Source organism: Varroa jacobsoni, unplaced genomic scaffold, assembly GCF_002532875.2.
Source record: "Varroa jacobsoni isolate VJ856 unplaced genomic scaffold, vjacob_1.0 scaffold_1460, whole genome shotgun sequence".
Lineage (NCBI taxonomy): Eukaryota > Metazoa > Arthropoda > Arachnida > Mesostigmata > Varroidae > Varroa > Varroa jacobsoni.
In genome coordinates, this window is record NW_019214362.1 from 154,102 (window position 1) to 162,884 (window position 8,783).

General features: G+C 42.0%; 1 protein-coding gene across 1 annotated transcript in view; it reads right to left on the bottom strand.

Annotated features, from left to right (window-relative positions):
- The window catches only part of LOC111270285 (uncharacterized), a 31,838-nt gene extending 24,759 nt beyond the window's left edge, over positions 1-7,079 (bottom strand). The window contains exon 1 of the mRNA XM_022850430.2: positions 5,947-7,079. The gene's annotated coding sequence lies outside the window, so the exon portion shown is untranslated. The remainder of the gene's footprint in view (positions 1-5,946) is intronic.
- Between the last annotated feature and the right edge of the window lie 1,704 nt (positions 7,080-8,783).

Below are 8,783 nucleotides of genomic sequence, written 5' to 3' on the forward strand. Positions count from 1 at the left end.
AAAAAAAAAAAAAAAAAAAAAAAAAAAAAGGAAACACAAAACACGAAAGGATTCGTAGGAAAGTATTCGGGAAAAAGTATTCGTAGTATACCGACCAGTTATCGCTGAGATATATCTTGAGACCTTATTCCTTAAGAATAGAACTTACGTAGAAATAAGTTAGCCTAGCGAACATTTCGACGAAATGGAGCACAAAAAATTAACGGAAACACTTTGCTACAGACATTTTGTAACAATAACACCATCGGCGTACGTAAGGTAAAAAGCGTTTTTTAGTTGTAAAAAAGTCGCGTTTTTCACGCATTGAATGCGACAGTAGGTAGGTAGGTAGTGATAATAACATAACATTGTCAATCTGACAAAGATCGCAAGCAGCTAGCTATTCATAAAATTGTAATGCAATGACCACCCAACAATCAAGCTACTCAGTAGGAGTTGGTCTTGCATAAACTACCTGCAGTTTTTGACGTCTGAAAAACTCCGAGCGAGCTAATGGGGCAGGCCAAGCTGTGAAAAATCGGTCACCTAACTCCTATGGGTTCGTTTTAAGGTAAAACAAACAAGCGATTAAAATAGATTCTCACGACTTAGCGTTTTTTTGATTTAAGGAATTGTTCCAACAACTGGACCAGGACAAAAAGTGCACAAGGAAAATTCATTGTTTAGCAGTTTGTAATCTTTATGTTTCCAGTCAGTCTATAATCTACAAAGATAACATGACGACGAAACGGCTCAACGAGATAATGATGACTCAAGCTACGTCTGTCTTTCGTTCTTCTCTCTCGAATAAGGTTTAGAAGTGTTAGTTCTAGAATATAGGATTTTTTTTTTATACATAGAAATTGAGGGAACTCGTGCTACTTGTTACTGAAACGTAACAAATAAGTTTAATATACTAAGATTTAAGTGCATTTGAAGTAACCGACACGTGCATATGCAGAAAAATATTATATGAAATTATTTTGTGTCAAAAAAAAAGGACGGTTCATCGTCTAAACATCGCGATGAGTGTTTGCCGTAGGACAAGGTGATGACTGGTCAGCTATTAGTTCGGCTAAAGAAGGCCGCAAAGAACCAGGCACAATTTTTAGTTTCGAATGTTGCCTGTCATCAACAAAATATGTCTCCGTGTCCACTGTAGCCATCGAATAGCTGGAACTTTGGTATAACCGCATCCATATGGCCCCAACAGAGCTCATATTCTTGCAACAAATTAAGCGCGTAAAAAACCACTGAGCAAAAACGATTATGTCTACTTTATTCTGTATCTTGATACACATATATTATAACCGTATCGCCGTCTGTTAATAACTATTTTTGGGCCACCAAATATAATTGATGCATTTTGGTACACGATGCAAGATGCACTAATATCAGTGTTCATTGGGTAAACTATATAAGAGTTTGCGATGACACTTCAAGGTCAACAACCGCCAAAATGGGCAGACAACTTTTTATAGATAAAGACTAGTTACCCAGTAAAGTTACTTCTGTTTTAGGCTACATATACAAGCACCAGCGTACCGTTAGGTCTAAAGGTCGCCGGGGGCACAGGTTCCCGCCTTCCGACAGGTCAGCTATCAGTTTTTATTAAAGTGTGAGCTTATCGTAGATGCACGGCGAATTCTACCCTCTCTACGTTGGCTAGCAGTGCTTGACGGTAACGGTGCACCAAAGAGCTATTACAACTCTGCTCTTGTATAGCGGATTTATAGTCTGTATATGCACGACATTATTTAATATCATTCTTAGCCTACCTACCGCCCTCGACTGGTAATAGCATTAACTGGCCACCGCTGTCCAGACAATATATACGTACGTATGTATGTATGTATGTATTCACAGATGCCGCCGACACGCCAAAAAGGATCTTTTGCATCTGTTCGCCGGCACACGATTTTTGCGTTCGTCTGCGACAGCGTCTTCCTCTTCCACTCGTCCGTTGCTTTGTCTGCGCCTCTCATTTTTTGGCGGAGAAACGATTTCAGTTAACATACTCACTAGCAACCATGCTTACCCAGATAAAATGCGTAGCTAACACATACGATCACCGTGCCTTTAAACGGATCTAGTCGCTCACAGTTTCGCTGACGTGAATGAGACGCATGCCTGCTGGCTTCAGATACATTCCCTATGCAATAGACCTGGTTCGCTGCTTGAGAATCGCCAAAAGCTCGATGGAATCGGACACATAAAGCTCACGCTTTATAGACGACAGTGGAGGCGGCAGCTATACGATAACAGTAAAATAGTCAGTGCGTATTCGTTAGCCATAGAAACATGAACACCTCCCTTCACGATTTCAAGGCATCAACTACGGTATACGATAGCTGTGATGCTAACGTGGTGGAGCCATCAACAGAGTTGAAATACACCTCAATGAGACGATCTTGCCTGTTCAATTCTAAGTTTTACCGGTGCCCCCTATAGTAGAGCTGTGTGTGTGTTCGTAATATACTCACTACCCCCTCCCCTAATTAATTGGCCTAACAGAAAGAAGTTCATTGTGACAGGGGTGTACCGAATACGCTCCTGTTTTGGTTTCTATTAACTGACTCGTGTTCAGGCTCTAATTCACATAAATCTGTGTACATTTAACGGATCCATAGGACTTCTTTTTCGTAGATAAACTTTACTGCTTCACAAAACAGACTGTTTATTTATATGGTTATAATTGTATTGTTTCTCAAGCCCAGCTAGCAGGCTAATGACAAAAATGTAAGAATCATTTTACCCATAAAAGTGTAGATATTTTTTTTCAAAAAACTGCCTGCGTACATTTCATGTGAATATGGCATGTAGAAATATTGGGTATATAATACGAATAACCTACACAATACTTCAATTTTTTAGCTATGCCTAACAAATACGATTGAGTGTTGTCCTAATCTCACGCGGTGAACTTTTCCAATATTTCGCGGGGAGAAGGCTAGACATCGGCCCGTGCATGTATGTATACGGGACTATCTAGCAAATATGTTCTACCGGCCATTCGTTTAAACTGAATCGACCCAAAAGTTCAATGGTTCGATCTTCCCCTCGGGGGTCACGAATTTTCACTCCGAGCAGGCCGCGCGGCTGCGTGTTATCTGATCGTTGTTTGGCTAACGGACCACAACAAACAGCTTGTACTGTTCTGGGGGGGTGGGGGGTCGCCTGCCGTTGCGGCTACCTCCAACTCCGACTGAGTCGCGGTGTGACAAAATATGCTTACAAATAGGTAGGTATCTGTAGACTACCGTTCGGCGCGCTGGAGCTCGTCAATTTTAGTAGCTACTGTATGCCCATACCCGCACCCAAAAATCTCATATTCTAGCTTAACCTTAGTTACCCGCATCAGCTCCGTCTGAACTTGAGTAGCAGTGCCAAATGGTCTTACGCCGCCGTGAAAAGTCCTGACAGTCAGCCGTCGGTCGGCTTTGGCTAATTTAAGCGATACTGCTAATTACTATTAGGGTAGACAAGGCAGAGTGGTTCAAGAGGGAACACAACAGCGTGTAAGTGAACGAAGGTGTTTTAGAAGGCGATGTACTTAATCCGTAGGCTTAGGGAAAGGGTCAATGTAACCCCAGTGGAAAAGACCAAATACCAGTAAGAGAAAAGATCAAGTGCCGGAAGTGGAGGCGCTTCATATCTCTGCATCTGGGTGTAGAGCAGGATAGGGTTGTGTCAAGAACAACGGCTGGACGGTGATGATTAGAGGCGAGGGGAGAAGGGGGAAGCTACATTATGCATTAGAAAAAATCTGTAAATCTGTGAGCCCGCGTGTTTTCATCGTTCATGGTATGGGCATTTTAATTCATGCTTAGAGAAAATAATAAGCAAACCAAAGAAGCTGCTATCGAGTCGGGATAAATATGGTTCTTTACACCTCAGTCTTTTTCAGAGCCCAAATACGATGTTTATATATTGTTGATGAAGAGTTTAAACGGACATATAGTAGCACGTATCGGAGATCCGAATTTTCGCCTCAGATATCACTTCGTTCAATATGGCTATCTCTTACTTCGTTGTACTATAAACTTGGCATTTGTAGCGAGCAGGTACGCTCCATACGGATCACGTACAATATCCACAAAATCCAAATTTGAGTTGTTTTAAGCCTCGTGTTTTTCTAACTAAGCAAGTTTGTTTCTATAATGTTATGTAGAGAGACTATCTAGTACTCAGCGGTAGTTGGGCCGTTCGTTACAAATGGGCATATTGTTTTGCAGTTTTTGATTCGGTCTGAAATGTCATTCGTCCTGCAGGCTTTTCTTCGAGGTGTGTACTTAGTCTTTGTTATCAAGGTAGAATCAAACACCTTATATATTCGTCCATGCTCAGTGTTCAAGTTTTCATTATCAACAAAATTGCTAAACAAAAGCATCGCGTATAGGCAAAAACAAAAAAAAAATCCATATTTCGAAGGGCGAATAGAATTTAGGGTTGAGTACGTCCAAAAACAATAGTGAAATTCACTTGGCCATTATTATGATTATTTTTGCTATTACCAAAAAATAATTTTACTATAAACTGTTATGCATTTAAAGTGAATTTACCTTGGGATCATTTGGGAAACACCGCTTTTGGTACCGCTGGCAACTTCCGTAACTCATGACACTGAGTCCCCGTTTTAGGCTCATGGTAATAGTAAATGCCCATTTTTCGTAACAATTGCATAAATCTGCCCAAAAATTCACTAATACCTATATTAATGAACTTGCAATGGCCGACAGTAGTTGAAGGTTTTATTTCTGGGCTGCATATGATTTTCCTGTTGAACGTTTTATACAATATTTATGTTAGTAACATTCTTCTTAATATACAAACCTAGATCTACACCTGGCTGTAATGTAAATGCGCCAATGCACTCACTATATATATATATATATATATATATATATATATAAGGAAATTATGTTAAGTTGTTATTATTTGTGGAGAAGCTATTCATGTAGCAAGTATAGCTGAGCTGCAATCGCATATCGATTGCTCGGCAGAAGGGTTTGATACGAACAAAACAGGGTCACGGTTTAGGGTCTCGTCATGGAAAACTAATTTGTAATAAAAAGAAAAACTAACACTTCTTTGGAGATCTTTTAGTCTAGACTTTTTCTACAAACAATGTCTCGCTTTAATGCCACTTGAAGGAGTTGATTCCGTCAAAAACTCGCTGTACATTTATCGTTATCAATATTATTCCCAAACGACACAATGTAAAAAGCATTATTAATTGAATACGGGACGGTCAGAGTGGGGGAGTCAAACGTCTTCAGATCTATCATGGCCCTCTATTGGGGCATAGATAAACTGTCGAGGACGACAGACCAGGTTGAATACAAAATCGAAGTTGCCATTGATATATTATTGATCAGATTCGAATATCTTTGAATTGGTGTGTGCGTAAGATGTCAAGCACCGGTTTTGCACAAAATGGTATATTGAAAGTCAGTAAAAGCTTCAGTGCGTATGGAATAACTATCTAGGCCAATTAGTTATTTTCCGTATACGGCGGAGGCGTATACGGGAGGAGCACTCGTTTCCTTGGTAGAGAGATAGGCTGCATAGAAACTCCTGCATTTAAACGTTTATATAATTGCTAGAACAAATGGGCCTAGCATAAAACGGAAGATGTACTTAAACAGAATATGTTATATAATAGTTCGATCGACCGTTTTCCACTACAATGCTACAATATTTAACGCGGAGTGATTACTAAGTGATCAAATATACAGTCTATGACATAGCAGATTGGAATAGGTTCAAGACTGATTTTTAGGTTGTCCTTGGTATTACTGCTATCGTCATCCAACTGTGATCGCAAACTGTTTCCTTTCGACGACGATCTTTAACTGAAACGGAACCGTACACGACCGGCAGTCGTTTTACCTTTACGTATCTGGGAGCGTTTGAACTGTATTTGACATGCAAATCTACCTAGTAGTTGTCCGTCTATCCACTTACCAATCTTGATACAGCAGCCTTTTGATAAACAGAGGACAATAGATAGCACTGTCTCACAGTCTTCGTGGCCTGCGACACGTGAACGCTATCTGTTTCAGGTATAACACAAAAAGGAAGTGAAGGTTCAAGTGTCCTACTATTAAGTTCCGCTTCCCTGATTGCTTCTCGTTCGTCCACAGCAAAACACGATTAGGTTCTCTAGAAAACGTCGACTTCCAACGCAAGTTCCCGCTTGCTAGTCAGAAGTTACAAAGAGGCTGGCAATAGTTGACACACACATAGACAGACACAGACGCACACACACGCACTGGCCACAAACAGCACGTTCACGAACCATCTATGAACGTAACAATTGTAAACGAATATAGCATTCGAGCAGAGAAACAGAGGCAAATTGTGTGTGGCCTATTGCTTGATCAGATAACTAACACAAGCCAACGCCTTACTATAATAACGACAACAGTTGCATATCGTCTCTGTTCGCGCAACTTTTCCCTTTCTGTCCTCCTCTTTCTGTCTCCAAATCCTTTCGACGCTATCCACCTTTTTCGCGTGCTATCGATACCACGTGGGCGTGCGTGGTCGGTTTTCAGAAGATGCCCAGGTCCGTCCGCTTGCCTAGGTGAATACTAACAGGCTGGCAGTAGAGACACAGGCGACGCATACGTTTCCACTGACGGTCATTGGCAAAGGACTTCGCACACGCTTCGAACTCGTATTCGTCAGTACTGTCTTCGGTGTAAGCACTTGGTCCCTTTGTAGGTGGCGGAACGGGCATCACAAGCTTTTAAGACACAACATGCAGTAGTAATCGCATTAAACCTTGCTGGCGCTAGTATAACGGTAAAAGGACCGAAATTCTTCACTGCGTCGTTATATTGTCCACGACTGTAGCTTTGCTTCCAGAAACACTTTACTGACCTCCAATGATGCTACCACTGATCTTCTTCCCCAGCAAGTACTTGTCCTCGTTATTCGTCGTTTGAAGCTAATATATAGACAAGTTTGCTTTCGCTTTTGTGTTGTCGCTGCTATGGCATCGTCCTGCTGCCGTGCGGGCTGTGAGGTTCGAGCCGCTCTGATGGCGAGTGCTCACCCGGCCGCAGCAACACTTCTCAAGCGTTCTTCGCTCATCAGGCAGGCGAGTTCCATGGGCAAGGGCAACCATGCTCAGGCCGCCAACGAACAGCACATAGCCGACACAGAGTGAAGCACGGCGGCGGCGCCAGCGGCGGCGGCGGCGGCGGCGCCAGCGTCACGAACAAAGCTATGCTCACGACGGCGCGGACAGCGAACGCAGTCGAACTGCTGACGCACACATACACAGACACATCAACGTCTCTGCCATCGGCCATGTACCGGCCGACGGCAGTACGATGAGTATAAAGCGCATTCATGGAGAGTTGTTGCGCACGGTGCTCAGACACGGCTCGAAGTGGACGAATAGGCGCAGCCATCACCCGCGAGAACAGGCTTTCGTCGGAGCGGTCAGGGGCGGAGACAATGGAGTGGCCCCGCCTCTGATCGGCTGAACAAACATTCACATCGACACATCGATGGATTAGTTGCAATGTGTGGGGCGCCGATGGAACAAAAAAACTTCTCGAAAAGGTGAATACTACCAAAACGAAGAAAGATGAAGCGCTAAGGGAAGAAGATCGTCCCAGACAAAAACAGGCGTTGATCAACGACGAAGCGGTAACAAACAGCTGCTCTGACCGTGCGCGAGTCCGACCTTAGTTTGAAGAAGATAACCGTTTTATTACGCATACGTATTGTATATCACGTTTAGCCTAGGAAAATAGGCAGATATAGTGAAGGACTAAGTGAAGCTCGTGTGCCACAAGGGTACGGTTCAGCCAAATGGTAGTTTTGTTCTGGGGGAGGGGGAGGGGGTAGACCTGTCATCAGCATCGCAGAAAGAACAATATCGTTAATATTGTTATTATATTCTAGAATTTTCTATCTAGGACAGATTGAAAATAGTTGTGGCGCTCTTAGATTCAATGGAACTAAACCTACGAGAACATTAAGGTTACGCGAGTTTTTAAAAGCTTTTCTCTGTTTATTATGCAGCCTATTTTACAAGAGTGAAACAAGTACTAAAATGGCAATTCAAATATATTCTGCTAACACCGACTCTGGGCGGATCATTCGAGGTACATACGCACATTTGACGCTTTGAATGATTGCCGAAGTTTTTGGAAACATCTTTTTTTCATCATAGGACAAAATCCTACAGATTTTTGCAGCTTAAGGCCCCAGAATAGTGTTGCAGTGTTATTTTTATTATTATCTAACAGTAATCTCGACAGCTAACACAGCTTCGGTCGAAATTGTTACTTTTGTGGAAGGATTTATTGGTGCGTATTGGTTTCGAACAATGGACGCTCGCTGCCTTCAGCCAGCCGTGCGGCTTACGAGTACACTTAATACGTCTTGCAGTATGTCCTCTCTTTTAAATATAAAATATAAAAATAAAAAAAAAATTAAATCGTCAAGATCTATATAGAAGTTTGAAACCCCATCAAAATTTGCAGTACATTAGATGATTTCGATACATTTCTCTCACATATCTCGACACTATCTGGACTGACGCTTGTTGAGACACGAAGCAAAATTACTTGAGTATGAATCAATCCGATTCTCCCCTTGTTTAATATACCATACTACCCCACGGGATCCCCAAGAAATAACAACTCACTTCAGTCACAATACTCAATATATTGAAATTACAATAAAATCATGTATCAGGACATAAATTGACGTGGGACTCATACCCACCGATCTGGTTCGCGGTAAGGATGCTTATTCTGTGATACGTCGCAACAATAATC